Source organism: Pelodiscus sinensis, chromosome 15, assembly GCF_049634645.1.
Source record: "Pelodiscus sinensis isolate JC-2024 chromosome 15, ASM4963464v1, whole genome shotgun sequence".
Lineage (NCBI taxonomy): Eukaryota > Metazoa > Chordata > Testudines > Trionychidae > Pelodiscus > Pelodiscus sinensis.
This window is the reverse complement of record NC_134725.1, coordinates 18,461,325-18,484,145: the sequence shown is the minus strand read 5'-3', so window position 1 is coordinate 18,484,145 and position 22,821 is coordinate 18,461,325. Positions and strand designations below refer to the sequence as shown.

Here is a 22,821-nt window from a genome sequence, read left to right as displayed (position 1 = left end):
GATAGTTGCATGCGGCGGGTTTGGTGGGGGCCAAACTAATCCCTGTTGTTAGGAGGATGGTGGGAAAAGCCCTTTGAGAAGGCTGACATGACACCTTTTACTTCTGGTCATATGTCCATCTTGCCCCGAGGGCGTTACCTCCAGAGGCATGGCTAACGGGTGTGTGTGTGTGGGGGGGGGGGGGGGTATCAGGGGGCGTGGCTAACAGGGGCAGGAGGTGTGGCTAATGGGGCACCACCAAAAATTATACACACCTGCTGCCCATGCTTGCAGACCCCACTCCTACAGCTCCCATTGATCAATAACTGGTAACTATGGCCAGTAGAAGCTGTGGGCTCAGTGCCTGTGGATATGGGGCAGCACAGAGTGCCATGGAGCTACTGCTGTATGTGCCAATTCCTTTCAGGAGTGGTACAGCCTGCCTTAACCCTGCTGCTCCACCACCCGGAAGCTGTCTCAGTTAAAAGGTGTCCAGTCAGAGCCTGCCACTTGAACCCCTGTCCCAGCTCTGAACTTCCTCCTACATCCAGCCACCTGCCCCAGAGTCTACCTGCACTCAAACAACTTCCCAGAGCTTGCACCATGAAATGCCTCCTGGACCCCAATCTCCCTCCCATCCTGGGTTAAGCCCAGAGCCCCTCCCACACTAGAAACCTCGTGGCCCAAGACCAGAGCCTGCACCCCAACCTCCTACCACAGCCTGTTTTAGGGTTAGGGTGAGGATGTGGGAGTAAGAGGGATGGAGTGAGCAGGGTGAGGCCTTGGAGAAAGGGTGGAGCAGGGGTGAGGCCTCAAAGAAGAGGTGGGAAGGAAGTGGGGCAAGGGTATCTAGGTTTAAGGTAGATCTTACATTGCACTTAAATTGAAAAAGTGATCTTGTGGTTAAAAAGGTTGGGGACCACTGCTCTAGACTCTGGTACTCAAGTGGAATCTGGGGAGTGTCTTTTCAGTCAGGGTTATGTCAGTGAAGGTTTTTATTTTGTATTTTGTTTTGCTTTTCACTTTTGTGTGGTTCCAGGGTTGCCGGACAATTTAGTATTTTCGCCTCCTATCTGGTAAAAAAATTCAGAAAATACCAGACACCTAAAATGTCTGATACCTTCTGATTTTTTCCTGGCCAGGAGGTGAAAATCCCAGCCTGTTTGGCTCAATACAGAGGCAGCCTGGCATCCCTAGTGCTTACTAGGTTCTTCAGGGGAGCTGTCCGGCCCAGCACAGGGTAAAATTTTGTGGTTTTGTTGTGGTGGTTGTTTGGTATTTTTTCTGAAACCATCTGGCAACCCTACCTGCCCCTTGACTGAAGTTTCTGTGGGTCAACCACTCCTCTCTCCTCCCCCCATGCACAGGTGATAGCCAGTATTCCCTTAATCTGTGAGTTTGTGCGGCTGCTTGGGAAACATTCTAATTTCTACAGCAAAGAGGCGTGGTTTTACTGGTGGTGCACATTCTCACACCTCGCACACAAAAACATTTATTCTGCACATGGATGGAATAGATTAGAGGGAACATTAGCGGCAGCTGCCCTCCCCGCCGGAAGGCACTGCCCAGAGCCATAGGGCTATGGCTGTACAGCACCAAGCCAGTGGGCGGGGTAACCAGGGCTCTCCCATTCCAGGGCTCCCACGAGCTTGTGCGCCTCCTGGCCCTCACGGCGCATGCTCAGCTCTCTTGCCGAGAACAAGGCGATCTCAGTCATGGAGCCGAGGCGTCTAGCGCTCCGAGCGATTGCCTATCCCGGCCGGTATCGCATCGTGGAACTCGACGCTCTGCTGCCTCAGTCTGGTCCCCTTATGGAACTTTAGACGTAGCAAGTAGAGCGCCGAGTGACCGATCTGTTTCGTTCTCTTCTCCGCCCCTCAGTCACCCCAGGCAACAGCGCGGAGAGATGCCCCCGGCAGCCCGGTGAGGCACCACCGCCACCTCAGGGCTCGGGAGCACGCGCGGAGCCGGGTTCGTGCTGCCGCGAGGCGGGGCGGGGAGGATCCGGCACCCACGTGGACGGGGCCGAGGGGTCCGTGTCACTGCGGGTGCCCTGCGGCGGGACTGGGGTCCGTGTCTTTCTGGGTTGGCTCCGCCGGAGCGAGGGGGATTTGTGTCTCCACGGGGGGAGGGGCCCGTGTCGCTGCGGGGAGCACTGTGCAGGCGGGGAAGCGTGTTGCTTGAGGCAGGGGGCCCTGCGAGCCCACGAAGGGCCTATGTCGCTGACAGTGCTAGGGGCGAGGGGATCCATTTGCTGGCGAGGGGCCCTATCTGCGATATATGGGGATGCGGGGTTGCCATTTCTTCTGAGGGGAAGCGGGGCTGTGCAGTGCTGCACTGGGGGGGACCTCGGCAGGAAGAGGGGTTGAGGGGCCCAGAGTCAGTGTTACTGGAGGAATCATCATATGGGGGGGAGGGGGGGTTGCTTTTCAGGTATGACCTCATTTAATTCCTACAACACACCTGTGAGACTGTCATCTCCATTTACAAATGGGAAGACTGGGTCATTGAGAGGTGAAGTCACTTGTGGAAATTCACATGGGTAGTCAGTGGAGGAGCCCAGAATGAAACCCCTGGGACTTCCTGTTTAGCATCCATACCTCATGGCAACACATTGACTGTACATATGTTTAATATAAGTCTTTTGGAGCAGGGTCAGGTCTTTGCATATTGCCTAATGTTTTGCATAAATGGTCCCTGAAGCAGAGTGGGATCTTTGGACACAAATATTAAATAACAGTAATTTGTTATATAATTATACAATCAGAGCTCAATTAAAAGCTAAATGAAATCAGAACTCATCAGTATTTAAGAACCATGCTTCATACCACTTCCTCAGATAATACTGTGCTCTTTCCCTCCCAGGCCTAGCTCCTCTTTTTCCTAATTTGGAGCCTTTGAGAGCTTCAGGGGGTAGCCAAGTTAGTCTGTTAGTCTGTTGGAGCCTTTGAGCTTCCTCCATAAAGGACAGTAAGCTGGCAGCAGTGATTTGGCACAGGACTGTTATCTGCTACTCCATCTTTGACTCTGTTCATGTGGGATCCTTCTCACCGACTGTCTGGTCTAGACCCTGCTGTAATGTATCCTTAGAGATGGTCACATTTAATTTGTTTCATATGCTCTTTTTAGTTAATAATACTGACAGAGATGCCTAGAATTTTGAAGTACAGGCAGTCCCCAAGTTACGCGGATCCGACTTACATCGGATCCGCAGATACTAACGGGGATTTTCTCGCCCCAGAGGACTGGTCCCACCGCCCGCCTCCTCCGGGGTGAGAAAAGCTGCTCCCCGTCTCCCTGGTCTGCTGGCTCCCTGATCTGGAAGCGCCGCGGGTCCGGCCCCAGGTCCTGCGCCGCTTTGCTCAGCGTCTCCCTGGTCTGCAGACCAGGGAGACGCTGAACAAAGCCGCGCAGGACCCGGGGCTGGACCCACGGCGCTTCCAGTTGATCTGGAAGTGCCGCGGGTCTGGCCCCGGGTCCTGCGCCGCTTTGCTCAGCGTCTCTCTGGTCTGCAGACCAGGGAGACGCTGAGCAAAGCCGCACAGGACCCGGCCGGACCCACGGTGCTTCCAGCTGATCTGGAAGCGGCCGCGGGTCCGGCCCCAGGTCCTTCGCCACTTTGCTCAGCGTCTCCCTGGTCTGCAGAGCAGGGAGATGCCGAGCAAAGCCGCGGAGGACCCGGCCGGACCCGGCGCTTCCAGCTGATCTGGAAGCGCAGCGGGTCCGGCCCAGGTCCTCCGCTGCTTTGCTCCGCGTCTCTCTGGTCTGCTGGGGGGGACGCAGCTAGTGCCCCCCTCAGCAGACCAGGGAGATGTGGAGCAAAGCCCGGGGCCTGTGGTAGAGCAGGTGGGGCGCTGCCGGTTGGTCCCACAGCACCGCTCCTTGGCGCTACTGGACCAACCCGGCAGCACCCCAGCTACTCTGCCCCAGGAGTCCTGATTCAGCCGCTGCTGATCAGTTTCAGCAGTGGCTGAATCAGGACGCCTGGGGCAGAGCAGTTGGGGTGCTGCTGGGTTGGTCCAGTAGCGCCGAGGAGCGGCCGCGCTACTGGACCAACCCAGCAGCACCCGAGCTACTCTGCCCCAGGCGTCCCCAAGTTAGCCGCTGCTGAAACTGACCAGCGGCTGCCTACAGGAAGCCTGAGGCAGAGTTGCTCTGCCCTGGGCTTCCTGGAATCAGCTGCTGATCAGTTTCAGCAGCAGTTGACTTGGGGATGCCTGGGGTTCTTAAGTTGAATCTGTATGTAAGTCAGAACTGGCAGTCAGTTTCAGCAGCGGCTGAATCTGGACGTCAGTTCCGACTTACATACAGATTCAACTTAAGAACAAACCTACAGTCCCTATCTTGTACGTAACCCGGGGACTGCCTGTAGAGGAAGAGTATGTGGAGATGGGGAAGTGTTTGTGAGGGGAGTAGTATCTTTGTCCTTAGATAGGACAGTACTAGGATAAAATAATACTTTGATTACCATCCTCACGTATGTTATTACTGTTAAATTGGTGCTCTAAAATATTTGAGTTGTTGTAGGTATTTGGAGGAAACAGCATATTTGGAGAGCCTCTGGTATAATGTTTTCTTATAGCAGCTGGCATTTGTGATGCTAATGCCTTGTGCATTGAGTTTAAAATATATATATCACATCAGCTTTTCATTATCGGTAAATACCAAAAAGAAAAGGAATATATCTCATAATTTTAGTGTATATCTCATAATTTTACAAGTTCTCTAGTAATCTCTGTGCATTTATTTTATGATCAACAAAAAAGGAGTATTTTGTCAGATTTTACAGAATAAGTCTGATGACCCAGGTGGATTTTCCTACCCGTAAAGAGGCTTTGCCACTTGAGGGAAAAGTGTAATTGACTGGCTATGGTAAGGTGGGATATGGAATGTCATCTCTGAGCCCTGGTCTGCACTAGGGATTTATTTTGAAATAACCTCTCTTATTTTGAAATAATAAGTTGAGCATCCACACTGCCAAGCCTGTTATTTTGAAATAAGAGGTGGGTTATCTTAAAATCTGTACTCCTGCTTTACAGGGGTAATAAACTTATTTTGAACAGTTATTTTGGGAATTGTTATTTCAAAATAAGTTATTTTGAAATAATTTCCTAGTATAGACGTTCCCTGAGGTTCCTTACCCAACTGTGCTACTAGTTTACTTTGTGACTTTGAGCATGTAATTTACTTTCTGGAAGCCTCAATTTCCCTAGTGGGAAAATTGCAAAATAGTAATACAGTACTAATGTGTAAGTATTTAAAGATCTTCACACGAAACATATTTCCATTATGGTTTTATAGTATCAACTTTATTCCAGACATAACTCCACTGAGGTCAGTGGAATAGTCCTGAATTGCACCAGGATTGAATTTAGCTCAGACACTTTTACTATCTGTCACTAATCTTTCTCAAAAGCTGGAAAACACTTTTTTTTGGCTAGATTTCTCATCTTCCATTTGGTAATGAATATTTCCCTTCATCTTCTTCCCCATATGGCTTTGCTTTACTTATACAACCTTCCACATCCTAATCACTTAACCAACCAACCAACCAACCAATGGGTAATTATAGACAGGGCTCGACAAATAGTGTAATCTACTCGCCCGTGGTGAGTAGATTACACCCTGGAAGAGCCGGTATGGAACGATCTGCGCATGCGCAGAACAATCTGTGCATATGCAGAGTGAAGAACCGCGCGGCTGGCAAGTGGGGCTCGCTGCCGCTTGACGAGTCCTGATTATAGAGATGCAAAATGTTCTTATTGACCTCTTGTAACTTGAACAATCTAATTCACTACTTTTTTTCTCTCCTTCCCCTCCACCTTCCCTTATTTATTTTTGGATCTGGTCTTTTAATACTCCAGTTATCTGAAGAAGTGGGGTGTACCCACAAAAGCTCATGGATACCCTCTACATGTTTTCTAGTCTTTAAGCTGCTAGACTATTCGTTGTTTTTAAAGTTTTCCCAGTTACGGAATAACTCGGCTACCCTCTGAAGCTTTTTTCCTCATTAGGAAATTGTCACAGTTTTGACAATATACTCTATTTACATTTGCTCCCTCTGGTGGTTTTCTGATTCTACAGCAACCAAGTAATAAACATCAGGGTTTCTCAAACTTCTTTGAATTGTGACCCCCTTGTGACAGTAAAAATTAGGAAGCAAGGGCAAAGGGGCAAAACTAGGGACTCAGGGCGTTGTAACTTAAGCCCTGCCATCCAGGACTAAAACCAAAGCCTGTGTTTCAGATAGCTGCATTACTTGCCTGTGTGAAAGCTATAAAGGAGGTCATCCCAAATTATCTTAAAACATACTATTTCTAGTATCAAAAAACTTCTAAATGTATTATGTTTGAATTATTTATATGAACATAGCAGTTCAAAACCTGAATCTCTTCATCCCCCCATTTAAAACCCCCCATTTTCTATATAAAAAGCTCCAAAAGTCCCTGTTATGATGCATTTTGATTATATTCTTCTTATGATGGCTTTATTCAATATTGCTTAACTGGGTGGTAATCATATATGACTTGCTGTAAAGCATTGATGTATAAAGGAATTCTTCCAAAGAGCTGGATGTTTGACAGCTGTGAAGGGCTATAGGTCGGCCTTCTAATATGACCCATTAAATTTCAGTTGTTAGATGAACCAAGTTGTAAAAAACCAGACATTTAGGTCCTATGTACACTGCAAATTCTACTAACCAGTAACAAAAGGGTAGTTCTTGACTGGATTAAAAAGTATATTGGCCTTGTAGCATAGAAGGGGATTGTTAACTGTGTTCCCACATGAGCATAAGTCCAGGTTGTAGTATGGTTCAGAAACATACTTAAAACACATGATTAATCTCAGCTACACTGCAGGAATGAACTTTTATCATTCTTGTGTGCGCCAACCTGTGTTCTAACCATGTAACTCAGCATGGTAGGTCTTAGAGCAAGGGTGGGCAATAATTTTTTGCCAGGGACCACTTCAAAAACTTTTGAAGTGGCCCTGGGCTGCACTGGAAGGGGCAGGGCCTTAAATGGAAGGGGCAGGGCCAGGATGCTTCCAGGCTTCCCCATCCACAGACCATGAGCCTGTGGTTCGGGGAGCATGTGAACAGGAGCAGCTAACTGGGAGTTTTGAGAGGGAGTTTATAGGGGAAGGTTAGAGGGCGCTAGTTTCTTCTGACCGTCTTTAAACATAACTTTTATAATAATCTCTATTTCAGACATTTAATAAGAAGCCCGGTTTATAATTAAACTTATTCATAAGAAAAATGCAGACTGAATCCCAGCAGCAGAGTGGGGGCTATCCTGTTTATTGTGTCGAGTGTAACATGTATGATTACCTGCCCTGTGGGCGGGTGGTGTATGTGTGCACCTGTTGCATGGTGCTCCTGACCCTCAGAGACTGAGTTCCGGCTTTGGAGGCCAGGGTGGCTGAACTGGAGGGAGCTAAGGGAGGCAGAGAGCTATGTTGATGAGACTTTCCGGGACACTGTAGTACTGTCCCACCTCCAGTCTGGGAGTCCCAGTGCTCCTAAGGAGGATGAAAGTCTCAAGGGAACAGAGCAAGAGCATTCAATGGGAGCAGAGGGAAACCATCCCGTAGTTGGGACCCTCCTTCCAAGGGATGTTGCGGTATCCTCTTGCACTGAAGATACCTCTGTGGTGGAGGGAACACTAGTTGTTAGGAAGAGGCAGGTGATGGTAGTGGGTGATTCGATCGTTAGAAACATAGATAGTTGGGTTTGTGATGACCGGGAGAACCGTATGGTCACTTGCCTGCCTGGTGCAAAGGTTGCAGATCTCTCAAGGCATCTAGATAGACTTATGTGTAGTGCTGGGGAGGAGCCAATGGCCGTGGTACATGTAGGTACCAATGACGTAGGGAAGGGTAGGAGAGATGTCCTGGAGGCCAAATTTAGGTTGCTAGGAAAGAGACTGAAATCCAGGACCTCTATGGTGGCATTCTTGGAAATGCTTCCAGTTCCACGCACAGGGCCAGGTAGGCAGGCAGAGATTCAAAGTCTCAATGCGTGGATGAGACGATGGTGTAGGGAAGAGGGGTTTAGATTTTTTTAGGAACTGGAGACACTTTTGGGAGACGGGGAGCCTATAGAGGAAGGATGGGCTCCACCTAAACCAGGATGGAACCAGACTGCTGGCACTAAATATTAAAAAGGCCGTAGAGCAGTTATTAAACTAAGAGATGGGGAAAGCCGATTGGTGCAGAGAAGCACATAAATCGGATGGAGACTTCTCTTAAAGGAGAATCCATTGATAGAGATTCTCTAAGCCAGTGTTTCCCAATTGGTGCTCCGGGGAACTCTGGGATTCCACGAAGCAAAACAAGGGGTTCCGCGAGGAGCTGGCACTCCCCCACTCCTCCCTGCGTGTCCTCCCACCCAGGCCCCAGAGTGTCTCTCCCTCGGTCCCAGCCCTGTCCCATCCCTGCCATGCGTAACCTTCACTGAGCGCCCTCTTGCTGGCTGCTGCTGCCCTGTGTGGCGTGCTCAAACTGGTGGGCGGGGAGACGCCTGGGTGTGACGTAACGTCATGGCCCGGGATTTTAAAACTGCTGGATGCTGCGTTGCGCCGCGCGGCTGAGTTGCGGGTTCCGATTCCGGGGATGGAGCACAGACTCCAGCCCAGCAAAGTGGAAGGCAGAAGGTAGAGGAAGGGCTGGGAGAGGAAGGGGCTTGTGCGGAGGGGAAGTGGAAGAGGAAGGGCTGGGAGAGGAAGGGGCTTGTGCGGAGGTGGGGGAGAGGGGGAAGAGAGGGGAAGGCACCAAAGGGACAGGGTAGAAGAGAGACAAATGCCAGGGGGCCAAGTGCAGACAATGAGGAAAAAGGCAGGAGGGGAGGTGTCAGTGGGAGGGGGACAGGGTGATGCTGGGAGGGGAGAGGGTAAGGGCATTGTGGGCTGGGGGGGGAGGAGGTGCTGGGAGAAGGCTTGAAAGAAGGGGTGGGCATGAGAAAGGCTGGGCTGGAGCAAGTCATGTGTGAGGGCACAGGGCATGAAGGGAATGGGGGCAGAAGGTGGTGAGGGGGCGGGCATCAGAGAAAAAGAAGGTAAAGCAGGTAGGGGCAGTGAGGGAAAGGGGAGGCAACAGGAGGGTGCAGGAGTAAGAGAAGGTGCAGGTGCCAGGGGATTCTGGGGGTGAAGCAGAAGGGCAGACACCTGCAGGGGAGGGACCAGCACCAGAGGAGAGAGGCAGGCCAGGTGTGTAGAGGGAGGTGTTAGGAGAGGGGATAAGGAGGGGTAGCTCACATGATCAGAGTGGGGATACTGAAGGAGTGGGCACAGGGAGGAGAGAAGGGCTGGTGGAGGGGGCCAGGTCGCAGGAAGGCTGAGGGGAGTGAGAAGAGCAGGAGTCAGGACAGCAGAAGAGGGTGAGGAGTTGGGGGCAGCAGGCACCAGGGGAGCTGATGGAACAAGGGGAGGAGACATGGCAGCAGAGAGAAAAGGTAAAGGTTTAAAAATATTTATTAATAACTTGGGTGCCACAATGGCACATCCAAACAAGCCACATGAACTCAGTGCTGGTGCACAACACAAAATTCATTTTGCTCATGCGAGGAAACTCCTAGGCTATGTCTACACTGGCGGTTTCTTGCGCAAGAATACGTCCACACTGCCATGTGCGAGCTGTGCTTTTGGCAGTGTGAATGCTCTCTTGCCCAAGAAAGTGCCAATGACAATTTTAGCCATATGGCTTTCTTGTGCAAGAAATTCATGTTGCCTGTCCACACTGGCCTCTTGCGCAAGAACAGTTGCACAAAAGAGCTTATTCCTGAGCAGGAGTATCATAGTTCTTGCACAAGAAGCCCTGATTTCATACATGAGAATGTCAGTGTACTTGCGCAAGAACACATGGCCAGTGTAGACAGGAAGCAAGTTTTTGCGCCAGAGCGGCTGCTTTGGCGCAAGATCTCGCCAGTGTAGACACAGCCAAAGGGAGGGAGTGAGGCAGGGGCAGGGAATCAGCGCTAGCTCAGTATGTCTGCATGGTTTGGGGGAAGGTGCAGGGAAATTGAGCTCAGCTGGGTTGCAGAGTGGGGAGGTCCCGGGAGCTGGGCTGGGCTGCGGGGTACGGGTGCATGTGTGGAACTCACAGCTCAGTTTGGCTGCAGGAGGAGGGAGATGCCGGGAACCGGGGCTAGACTCAAGAGGAGGGAGGGGCAGGGAATAGGCGCTTGGCTCAGCAATTTTGCGGGGTCTTGTGGGAGGGGCAGGGAAACGGGGCTCAGCTGGCCTGAGGTGGATGTGGGAGGGCATACAGAACAGATGGGCAGCTCAGCTGGGCTGTGAGGGGCTGCAGGGAACTGGTGCTGCACTCCCTTGGATTGTGGGGCATGGTTTTGGGAGAGGTGCAGGGAACCAGCAGGGGTGGGCAGCTCAGTTGGGTTGCAGGGGATAGAGGTGCAAAGAAGCCTAGTGGGGAGGGGGGTGGAACCAGGAGCCCTGAAATGACCTCCCCTGGTCTAAAAATCACTCATCTGGGACCAGTCAGGTCCAGAGGGAGCCAGATCAGAGAGGTCCAACTCCTACCCAAGTCCTCTCCTTGCACCCTCCCTCGTAACTTTCTGGGTGTCTGGCAGGTGAGTCTTGCCCACATGCTCAGGGTTTAGCTGATCGCCATATTTGGGGTCGGGAAGGAATTTTCCTCCAGGGTAGATTGGCAGAGACCCTGGAGGTTTTTCGCCTTTCTCTGTAGCATGGGGTACAGATCACAGCTGGAGGATTCTCTGCATCTTGGGGTCTTCAAAGTATTTGAAGACTTCCATATCTGAGATATAGGTGAGAGGATTATTCTAGGAGGGGTGGGTGAGATTCTGTGGCCTGCACTGTGCAGGGGGTCAGACTAGATGATCATAATGGTCCCTTCTGACCTTAAAGCCTATGAGTCTATGAGTAACCAGACACCCTACCCCCAATCTGCTCCTGCTCCCTCCCCCTGGCCAGACACTCTACATCCAGCCTGCTTCTGCACCCTACCTACCACCCAGACTTTGTCCCCTTCCGCCCACCCACCTCCCTCCCAGATCCTGCACCCCATCCCTATCCCACTCCTTGGCAGCCCTGCCATCCACCCTAGCACCACCCTGTCCCTGGCCCCAGCACCCTGCCATCCACGCTAGCACCCAGCAGCACCCTATTCCTTGTCCCAGCACCCTGCCAGTCACCCTAGTGCCCAGCAGGATCATGTCCCTGACCCCAGCACCCTGCCACCTGCCTGCCCCAGCACCTTGCCCCAGCACCCCGCCACCTGAGCCAGCATCCTTCTACCCAGCAGCACCCTATCTCCAGCCCCAGTACCCACTTTCACTCTGTCTTCTGCCCCCACCAGCACATTTGGGACCACATTAGTGAGGCTTGGGTATTTTTGGAGGGTTGTTGGGGTTTTTTTTGCATCTCACTTGTGTGGCCCCAACTGACTTTTCTGTGGGTCAAAACCCTTGACTCAAAACAGGTTCCTCCCTCCTCTCATAAATAAAGACAATGCTAAAACCTTTTGAGTTTAACATAGTATTTTATTTAAAAATGAAGCCAGGCCAACAAGCCCCGAATTGGGGCCAAACCCCCATCTCACTGCAGCATCATAACACTCCTGCACCATCCGACCCCAAATCTGAGCCTGTCATACACTGGAACCCCCTGTCCTCAGCCTCTTACATCCCCAAACTCCTGCATCCCCACATCCTCAGTCTTCTGCCACAACACTCCTGCACCATCCACACATCACAAATCTGTGTCCTGAGCCCATCAAACTCACAAACCTCTTGCCCTGAGTCCCTCACATATCCAGCCCAAACTCCTGTAACATCACATCCACAAGCCCATGGCTTGCACAATACCCCAACCTTCCACCTGAGCCCAACACTCCTGAGCCTGGAGCCCCCTCCCTGAGCCAACATCCCCTTCTCCTGCATCCAAATTCCCTCCCAGAGCTTGTACTTCTTACCCCCTTCCCACACCCAAATCCCTCATTCCCACCCCACACTTCCTATCTCAACCTAGTGAGAGTGTATAAGGGCTAGGGATGGCAAGTGATGGAGAGGAGGGGAACAGAGAAGATGAGGCCTCAAGGAAGGGGTGGGGAGTCTTGGGGAAGGAATGTGATTTTCATGCATTGATGGGGATTTTCATGAATTGGTGGGTCCCTCTTCCCCCCCCCCCCCTTTTTTTTTTTGCTTGACAAACCTAGGGGTTACTTGAAATTCTGAAAAGCTGAAAAGGGTTCCTTGGCCAAATAAAATTGGGAAACACTGCTCTAAGCTGTAGTCAGAAAGAGGAGGAGAGAGGACAAATCAGGGGCCAGAGCAGACAAACAACCGCATATAAAGGAATCCAGTGCATCAGGGAAGGGCAGCCAAATAAACAGTGGCAAATTTTTAAAGTGCTTCTACACAAATGCTAGGAGTCTGACTAATAAGATGGGTGAACTAGAGTACCTCATATTAAAGGAGGAGATTGACATAATAGGCATCATTGAAACCTGGTGGAATGAGGAAAATCTGTGGGACACAATCATACCGGGATATAAAATATATTGGAAGGATAAAGCAGGCCATGTGGGTGGCGGAGTGGAAGATAATGTAGTTCCCCAGGATGTATGATGTAGTGTGAAAGATAATGTAGAATCAAATGAAATAAAAATATTAAATGAATCAACATGTTCAATAGAATCGCTATGGATAGTAATTCCATGCTCCATTAATAAGAAATTAGCAGTAGGGATATATTACCGACCACCTGACCAGGACAGCAATACTGACATTGAAATGTGGAGGGAGATTAGAGAGGCTACCAAAATAAAGAACTCTATAATAATGGGGTTTTTTAATTATCCCCATATTGACTGGATATATGTCACCTGAGGAAGAGAAGCAAAGATAAAATTTCTCAATGGCTTAAATGACTGCTTCTTGGAGCAGCTGGTACAGGAACCCACAAGGGGAGAGGAAATTCTTGATTTAGTCTTGAGTGGAGCGCAGGATCAGGTCCAGGAGATAACCATTACAAGACCACTTGGGAATAGTGACCGTAACATAACAACATTTAACATTCCTGTGGTGGGAAGAACACCTCGGCAGTCCAGCACTCTGGCATTTAATTTCAAAAAGGGGAATTACACAAAAATGAGGAGGTTAGTTAAACAGAAATTAAAAGGCACAGTGACTAGAGCCAAATTCCTGCAAGCTGCATGGAAACTTTTTAAAGACACCATAATAGAGGCCCAACTTAAATGTATACCCCAAATTAAAAAAACAGTAAGAGACCTAAAAAAGAGTCACCATGGCTTAACCACCATGTAAAAGAAGCAGTGAGGGACAAAAAGGCTTCGTTCAAGAAGTGGAAGTCCAGTTCTAGAGAGATAAATAGAAAGGAACATAAACACTGTCAAATCAAGTATAAAAATGTAATAAGGAAAGCAAAAAAAGATTTTGAGGAACAGCTAGCCAAAAACATAAAAAGAAATAGCAAAATGTTTTTTACGTACATTAGAAGCAGGAAGCCTGCTAAAAAACCAGTGGGTCTCCTAGACAATCGAGATATAAAAGGAGCAATCAAGGATGATAAAGTCATTACAGAGAATCATAGAATCATAGGACTTGAAGGGAACTCGAGAGGTCATCGAGTCCAGCCCCCCGTCCTCAAGGCAGGACCAAGCTCCGTCTACACCATCCCTGACAGATGTCTATCTAACCTGTTCTTAAATATCTCCAGAGAGGGAGATTCCACCACCTCCCTTGGCAATTTATTCCAATATTTGACCACCCTGACAGTTAGGAATTTTTTCCTAATGTCCAATCTAAACCTCCCTTGCTGTACTTAAAGCCCATTACTCCTTGTCCTGTCCTCAGAAACCAAGAGGAACAAATTTTCTCCTTCCTCCTTGTGACACCCTTTTAGATATTTGAAAACCTCTATCATGTCCCCCTTTAATCTTCTTTTTTCCAAACTAAACAAGCCCAGTTCATGAAGCCTGGCTTCATAGGTCATGTTCTCTAGACTAAATGATTTCTTTGCTTCAGTCTTCACGGTTGAGGATGTTAGGGAGATTCCCAAATATGCATCATCCTTTGTGGGTAATGCATCTGAGGAGCTGTCCTGGATTGAAGTGTCATTAGAGGAGGTTTTGGAACAAATAGAAAAACTTAACGTTAACAAATCACCGGGACCGGATGGCATTCATCCAAGGATTCTAAAAGAACTCAAATGGGAAATTGCTGAACTATTATCTGTGGTTTTTAACCTATCCTTTAATTAGGCTTCCGTATCTAATGACTGGAAGGTAGCTAACGTAACACCAATATTTAAAAAGGGCTCTAGAGCTGATCCTGGCAATTACAGACTGGAAAGTCTAACTTCAGTACTGGAAAAATTAGTCGAACCAATAGTAAAGATTAAAATTGTCAGGCATGTAGAAGAACATAATTTGTTGGACAAAAGTCAACATGGTTTCTGTAAAGGGAAATCATGTCTTACTAATCTGTTAGAGTACTTTGAAGGGTTAACAAACATGCAGGCAAGGGGGATCCAGTAGATATAGTATACTTAGATTTTCAGAAAGCCTTTGACAAGGTCGTTTACCAAAGGCTCTTGTGTAAATTACATTGTCATGGGATAAGAGGGAAGGTCCTTTAATGGATTGAGAACTGGTTAAAAGACAGGAAACAAAGGGTAGGAATAAATGGTAAATTTTCAGAATTGGAGAGGTGTAACTAGTGGTGTCCCCTAAGGGTCAATACTGGGACCAATCCTGTTCAACTTATTCATAAATGATCTGGAGAAAGGGGTAAGCAGTGAGGTGGTAAAGTTTGCAGATGATACTAAACTGTTTAAGATAGTCAAGACAGAAGCAGACTGTGAAGAACTTCAAAAAGATCTCACCAAACTGAGTGATTGGGCAACAAAATGGCAAATGAAATTTAATGTGGATAAGTGTAAAGTAATGCACATTGGAAAAAATAACCTCAACTATACGTACAATATGATGGGGGCTAATTTGGCTATGACAAATCAGGAAAGAGATTTTGATGTTATCGTGGATACTTCTCTGAAAACTTCCACGCAGTGTGCAGCGGCAGTCAAAAAGGCAAATAGGATGTTAGGAATTATTAAGAAAGGGATAGAAAATAAGACACAGAATATTTTACTGCCCCTGTATAAAACTATGGTATGCCCACATCTTGAATACTGTGTACAGATGTGGTCTCCTCACCTCAAAAAAGATATATTGGCCTTAGAAAGTGTTCAGAAAAGGGCAGCTAAAATGATTAGGGATTTGGAAGGGGTTCCATATGAAGAGAGGTTAAAGCGACTGGGGCTTTTCAGTTTAGAAAAGAGGAGACTTAGGGGGATATGATAGAGGTATATAAAATCATGAGTGGTGTGGAGAGGGTGAATAAAGAAAAGTTATTTATTAATTTCCATAATACAGGCAGTCCCCGGGTTACATACAAAATAGGGACTGTAGGTTTGTTCTTAAGTTGAATCTGTATGTAAGTCGGAACTGGCATCCAGATTCAGCTGCTGCTGAAACTGACCAGCGGCTGACAACAGGAAGCCCGAGGCAGAGTTGTTCTGCCCCAGGCTTCCTGGAATCAGCCACTGATCAGTTTCAACAGCGGCTGAATCTGGATGCTAGTTCCGACTTACATACAGATTCAACTTAAGAACCCCAGGCGTTCCCAAGTCAGTTGCTGCTGAAACTGATCAGCGGCTGATTCCAGGAAGCCTGGGGCAGAGCAACTCTGCCTCGGGCTTCCTGTAGGCAGCCGCTGGTCAGTTTCAGCAGCGGCTGACTTGGGGACGCCTGGGGCAGAGCAGCTGGGGTGCTGCTGGGTTGCTCCAGTAGCGCCGCTCCTCGGTGCTACTGGATCAACCCAGCAGCACCCCAGCTGCTCTGCCCCAGGCGTCCTGATTCAGCCGCTGCTGAAACTGACCAGCAGCGGCTGAATCAGGATGCCTGGGGCAGAGTAGCTGGGGTGCTGCTGGGTTGGTCCTGTAGTGCCGAGAGCGGCGCTGCGGGACCAACCGGCAGCGCCCCAGCTGCTCTACCACAGGCGTTCCGAGAAAAGCCTGGTCTGCTGGGGGAGGGGGGGGCGCACTAGCTAGGGAGACGTGGGCTGCAGGACCAAGACGCGCTGCGGTCCCACCGCCCCGGTCCTCCATGTCTCCCTGGTCTGCTTCCCTGGTCCTCCGTGTCTCCCTGGTCTGCTGGGGGGGAGGGGGGTGCAGCAGACCAGGGAGACGTGGAGCAAAGCCATGGAGGACCCGGGTGGCGGGACCGCCTAGACGCGCAGCAGATCAGCAGACCAGCAGATCAGGGAGAGGCGGTACAGCTTTTCTCGCCCCGGAGAACGCGGGCGGCAGGACTGCAGCGCATTTGGGCGGTCCTGCCGCCCGCTTCCTCCAGGGCGAGAAAAGCCCCATTTGTAAGTGCGGATCCGACATAAGTCGGATCCGCGTAACCCAGGGACTGCCTGTAGAAGAACTAGAGGACACCAAATGGAATTAATGGGTAGCAGTTTAAAACTAATAAAAGAAAGTTCTTCACACAGTGTGTAGTCAACCTGTGGAACTCCTTGTCAGAGGAGGCTGTGAAGGCTAGGACTATAATAGAGTTTAAAGAGAAGCTAGATAATTTCATGGATGTTGGGTCCATAAAATGCTATTAGCCAGGGGATAGAAATAGTGTCCCTGGCCTCTGTTTGTCAGAGGCTGGAGAAGGATGGCAGGAGACAAATCACTTGATCATTGTCTTTGGTCCACCCCTGCTGGGGCACCTGGTGCTGGCTACTGTCGGCAGACAGGATACTGGGCTAGATGGACCTTTGGTCTGACCCAGTATGGCCGTTCTCATGTTCTTATGCAAAGCCTCCTCCCGCAGGGTGGGGGCAGGGCAGAGGAAACTTCACGTGCTCCTCCCACATCCAGGCCAATCAGGCCTTGGGGGCAGGGGAGTGCGCGAAGTCTCCTCCTGCTTTGCCAGGAGCACGTGGTACTTTGAAGCACCATGTGCTCCTGGGAGGCTGGAGGAAACTTCGTGCACTTCCCCTGCCCCCAGGCCCTAATTGGCCTGGGGGCGGGAGGAGCATGTGAAGTTTCCTCTGCCCTACCCCCACTCTGCAAGGTGCACGTGGCACTTAGAATTACTATGCACTCTTGGCAGGGCTGGAGGAGGCTTTGCACACCTCACCCCCAGGCTAATCAGCCCTTTTGCCCACCCCGTCTTAGAGTAAAGTGAGAAGCTTTGATATACCCAAATTAGAATGATAATATCAGACAGAGTATAAGTGGAAAGGCTCAGAAGAACAGGAAAAACAGCCACCTCTCTTCCTCGTGGTTTATTCTTAACAGTTAGAAGATGATTTTACAGTCAGAGCAAATATACACAAGAAAAAATTCCCAGCTGGAGTTCAACACATCTCTACAATCCATGAGTGTGCAGCCCAATGTTTTAAAATATTCTTTCCCCTTACCCTAAGAGCGGCTGCTTAGGGCATGGGTATGTCTAGATTGCAACTAAAAATCCACAGCTAGCTCGTGTCAGCCCTCAGTACTGTAGGGCTTGGGCTAAGGGATGTTTACTTGTGGTGTAGATGTATGACACTGTGAAAAAGGAAGGCTACAGCCTGCATGTGCACACTGTAATTAAATAGCCCCGTAGTTCAAGCCCTATTCAGCTGGCATGGGTCAGACAAAGCAGGCATTCCCTTATAAACCTTCTCCTGAACACCTGTGCTGTGGGAGGTGAAGTTGAACCAGAATTAGCTGAAGAGGAATGTAGGCTGGCATTAGTTACTCCACAGTTTTTCAGTAAGAACCAAAGAACTTTAACATTATGGGTGGGAGTGTATGTGTGTTGAATTCTATTCTAAAAATGTACCAGCTAATATTCTCAGGAAAGATTTTCCACATTCAGACAGCTGGAACAGTTGTAGATTTTCCCACTGAAATGTAAAGACAGTGCTGCAAGATTTAAGAAGGTAGAAAGTGTGACTAGTGCAGAATTTCTCAGTTACTGGTCTCTGAGATATCCCTGATACAGCTTAGAAAAGCAAACCTGTCACTGGTATAGTATCAGAGTGGTTGAGAAACCTTAGACTGAAATATTAAATAGGAAAACCTTATGATCTGAATAGGATCCACACGTTGGTTTTGTGCTCATCAAAAAGAAAATCCCAGTTAAAAAAAAATTATTCCACCACTTCCCATACTTTTTCCTCAGGAGAAAACAGATTATAACATAGGTAATAAATCTATTTTATGTTCCACATGAGAAAGGGTGTAGAATCTCCCTTTACTCTATTTTCTTTACCATAAATTGAGATAATATGGGAGATGCTAGGATTTTCATCCAAAAATTCACAGCTGGATTCTGATTTTATTTCTCTAAACTTGATAATTTGTCACTTGATTAACTGCTGGCTGTCAAAACTATCATATGCTTTGTTCGCTGACTAGTTAGTAGGTATACTGCAGAAAAAATATTTATTAATTTATTAAAATGGGAGGGGGGAGAATTGTCCAGAGTGAAGGCAGAATAAAGGTAGGATGACCAAAAGAACTAAATGTTAAGGGGAGGGACTTGAAATGGGAGAGTGTAGTAATATGTTTACAGGGTCAATGAGAGTGTGCTGGGTATAGTGTACAGCATGAAAAAAGGCCTGGATATGCCTTTGAGCAAAGGAGAACGGGGAAGCAACAAGGTGCGCTAAATTGGCTGAGTATGGATAGAGAATAGGTGACAGCTAAAAGTGTGACTTAAGTTTGAACAGAACTATGTAGCAGCTTATAGACAGAGATGAGCTTGAATTTCAAATAGATGGCAGACTTATTCATCACAAAGTTGCCTCTATCCCTAGCTCTTAAATGATTTAATTTATTTATTTTAGAATATATGTGTAACATACTCCTTACTTTTTCTATTGCATATTACACATAGCTTTGTTCCTTGACACTATGTCTCTGCTCTTAACTGCTGCTAGGGATGTGAAAGGTTAAAGGTTAACCCAGGGGTGGGCAATCATTTTCTCAGGGGGGCCTCTTAATGAATTTTGGTACATGGCCAGCTCTACCCTGGAAGGGGCAGTTTCTAAGGCTGAAGGGGCAGGGCTGGGAACTAGTTTCCTCCCAGAGTTGTGTGAGCTAGAGGCTTTGAATTAAAAACACAGCAAAGGGTTTGGAGCTCCTGGCTCTGCTGCTACTGTGTTGATTGGTAGCTGCCTGGGATTGCTGCAGCTATTTAAAACACTCAAAGCTCTGGCCCCTACCAGGGCAGTGCCATAGCCATGAGCCATGTAAATTAGGGATGATAAATATCGGTTAATTGAATAGTCGAGTAATCTCATGAATTCTTATTTTTTAGTTGACTATTCTATAGTCCCTGGGATCGGGGCTGGAAGCAGCGTGGGATGCCAGGTGGGAACTAGTCTGCGAGAGTTGCCAGTTTAAAAAACAGATCCTCTTGCGGATCAGCTGCTTGTTGCCCTGTGCTGCTGCCTCCGATAAAGAGGCTTCAGGGCGGAGTGGCAGCAGTCCCTGTCTGGGGAGCGGGTCCTGAGCTCCTGGATCCAGTGTGAACCAGAACTGAGCTGGGCTGCCTGCCCGTCTGGCTCCTAATACACTTTAAATGCAGAGCCGCAGCTGGGGTTGGTCCCAGACCGGGCATGAGCCAGAACTGAGCTGGGCTGCTGGCCAGCCTGCTACAAAATTTACTGCGGGGAGGGAAGGAATCATAGAATCATAGGACTGGAAGGGACCTTGAGAGGTCATTGAGTCCAGCTCCCCGCCCTCAAGCCAGGACCAAGCTCCGTCTACACCATCCCTGACAGATGTCTATCTAACCTGTTCTTAAATATCTCCAGAGAGGGAGATTCCACCATCTCCCTTGGCAATTTATTCCAATATTTGACCACCCTGACAGTTAGGAATTTTTTCCTAATGTCCAATCTAAACCTCCCCTGCTGCACTTTAAGCCCATTACTCCTTGTCCTGTCCTCAGAAACCAAGAGGAACAAATTTTCTCCTTCCTCCTTGTGACACCCTTGTGAAAACCGCTATCATGTCCCCCCTTAATCTTTCTTCCAAACTAAACAAGCCCAGTTCATGAAGCCTGGCTTCATAGGTTATGTTCTCTAGATCTTTAATCATTCTTGTCGCTCTTCTCTGTACTCTTTCCAATTTCTCCACATCTTTCTTGAAATGTGGCGCCCAGAACTGGACACAGTACTCCAGCTGAGGCCTAACTAGTGCAGAGTAGAGCGGCAGAATGACTTCACGAGTTTTGCTTACAACACACCTGTTGATACAACCTAGAATCATATTTGCTTTTTTGCAACAGCATCACAATGTTGACTCATATTCAACTTGTGGTCCACTATGACCCCTAGATCTCTTTCCGCCGTGCTCCTTCTTAGACAGTTGCTTCCCATCTTGTATGTATGGAACTGATTGTTCCTTCCTAAGTGGAGCACTTTGCATTTCTCTTTATTAAACTTCATCCTGTTTACCTCTGACCATTTCTCTAACTTGCTAAGGTCATTTTGAATTATGTCCCTATCCTCCAAAGAAGTTGCAACCCCACCCAGTTTGGTAACATCTGCAAACTTAATAAGCGTACTCTCTATCCCAATAGAGAGGGAGGAGAGGAATGCATGTACTCTATAGCATTAACCTATAAGCTTTTGCTTATCAGTTAATTAACTAAACTATTACATCCTAATTTAAATAGGATCTTGCTGCCTGAGCCACTACCTGGAAATTTGGTGGCATAATTTTGGTGGGTAGTAGGATATAAATAGAAAGCAGCCAAATGCATTCCCCAGGCTGTGTCTTGTCCAGCCATGGGTTAACCATTGGAGATCTGCCATGGACAGGAGCTGCTGCAGCCTTCTGGTGCATCAAAGGCAGGGGCTGTTCCAGCCACCCTGGCTTCCCTGGCCTGCCTCTTCTTTAATTGATTAAACATCATGTTTAACAGGTTAATCAATTAAATGGGATTTTGCATCCCTAACTGCCGCCACAGCCATCTGAGTGTACAAATGGACAGACTATGTTATAATGAGTCATTGTCCTTGGGAAAGCAAATGCAACTTTTAGACATGTCTGAGAAGTGGGATGAAGAGTGATGCATCTTTGTCCTAAGTAGGAAGCCTGATGTGGTATAAGCACTTAGCACTTAGAGTGCTTTTAATTATTATTTTAAAAAATTCGAAGCCAGTTTGATACATTTTTGTGTCTATTGGTTCCTTTTTTATGCTGACTGACATTTACTCTGTTTCTTATTGGCCCGGCATTTAGAAGATAGATGCAGAAAGCAAATGAAATTAAAACCCTGTTAAGAAACCATAAAAGTAACACACCTATGGTGCTTCCAATGCATTAGAAATCCTGATTCCTACAGGACTGTCGGTCAGTTTTACAATCTATTACATAAGTGGCTGAATGGGTAGGGAATGATTCTTTAATTGTTTCTTTAATTGATTCTTTAATTTAAAAACATAATGAGCCAAAAAATGCCTGATGCAGGGTAAGTGACATACATAGTTTTCTAGCATCATATTTGCCATACACCTAGCCCAGTATTCTGTCTTCTCATACTTACTGGTGCCAGATGCTTCAGAGGGAATGTAGAGAACAGGACAATTACAAATGATCCATACTCTGTCATCTTTTCCCAGCTTCTGTCAATCAGAGGTTTACGGATTCCCAGAGCAAGAGTTTCATCCCTAACCATCTTGGCTAAAAGCCATTGATGGCCGTATCTTCCATGAACTTATCTAATTCTTTTTGACCTCTCCTTTGGATGTGGCTCCATTGGAAATTTTATTTCTTCTAAGACACCTGTGGAAAGGGACTGCTATTTGGTCTTAATGGCTGTGTATGCATATAACTATGTGTGTAAACCATTGCTGTTCCTCAATTAAATCATCTACCATGGAAATTGCAAGAGACCCATGTAATAGTCTCTCCAGAGCTTCCATAATGCTCTCCTACTGCTCCCCTTTGTTTCTTCCTGACATTCATTTATGTACGTTGCCCACTAAAATTTAGTCCATCGTGCTAATAAATTTGTTCTTTTTTCAAGGTTGGACCATTTTAACTTCTTGTACTTGACTTTTAATTTTATTATTTGTGCCAATTTCACCTTGTTGAACTAGAACAAAAAATATGGGGATAATTATGAGCAGGAGGAACATTCAGGAATTATTTTAGATTTGCTTGTTTTTCTAGTTGCATTTACAGATACCCCCTGCCCCCCCCCCTTTTCACTGAACAATTGAAGGCATTGGTTACTTCATTCTTTATGTAAAAAAAACCCTTTTTTGGGTCAGTTTTTCCAGTTGACATATGTACTTCCTTGATTGCAGTTTGACACATTATTTCTTCTGGTCCCTCCCTACAGGTAAACATAATGAAAGTCCTTCCTTTATTTTATTATTTGTGGTTGTTGGTGCTAACCGTGGCTGTGGCCCCCAGCTTGGAAGTGCACTGCTTGACTTACTTTGTTTCACTTCCCAGTGGTTGAGAACAAAGAGGGTAGTAGAGCTTAATCAACTATTTACACTTTACTTTGTGCTCAAACAGCTCCATAGACTATTATGCACCCATGCTTGTTTAGGTGAAATGGGAGACCAATCATTTATCAAAGCTTTGGAGTAGGGGTCAGTGAAAATGTTTTTTCCCTTTTTGTTTCATGGAATATTTTAGTTTATTGTCAAATGTAAGATATTTTTCTGAGTGAGATCTAGTTTAGCCTATTCCTTCTGGGATGCACAGGTTGGGATGAGAAGATATAAGAAACTTCCTCACCCACGTATCCTTGTGCACCCACATAGGAACC

At 47.6% G+C, this 22,821-nt stretch overlaps 1 protein-coding gene across 6 annotated transcripts in view; it reads left to right on the top strand.

Annotated features, from left to right (window-relative positions):
• The first annotated feature begins 1,775 nt into the window (after nucleotides 1–1,775).
• Nucleotides 1,776–22,821, top strand: part of GNB1L (G protein subunit beta 1 like) — a 68,673-nt gene continuing 47,627 nt past the window's right edge. Inside the window, exon 1 of one of the 6 annotated variants that reach the window (XM_075898305.1) lies at nucleotides 1,776–1,902. The gene's annotated coding sequence lies outside the window, so the exon portion shown is untranslated. Of the gene's footprint in view, nucleotides 1,951–1,993; nucleotides 2,012–22,821 lie in introns of those variants that run through there. The other 5 variants (XM_075898304.1, XM_075898310.1, XM_075898306.1 and 2 more) reach the window with 5 other exon arrangements.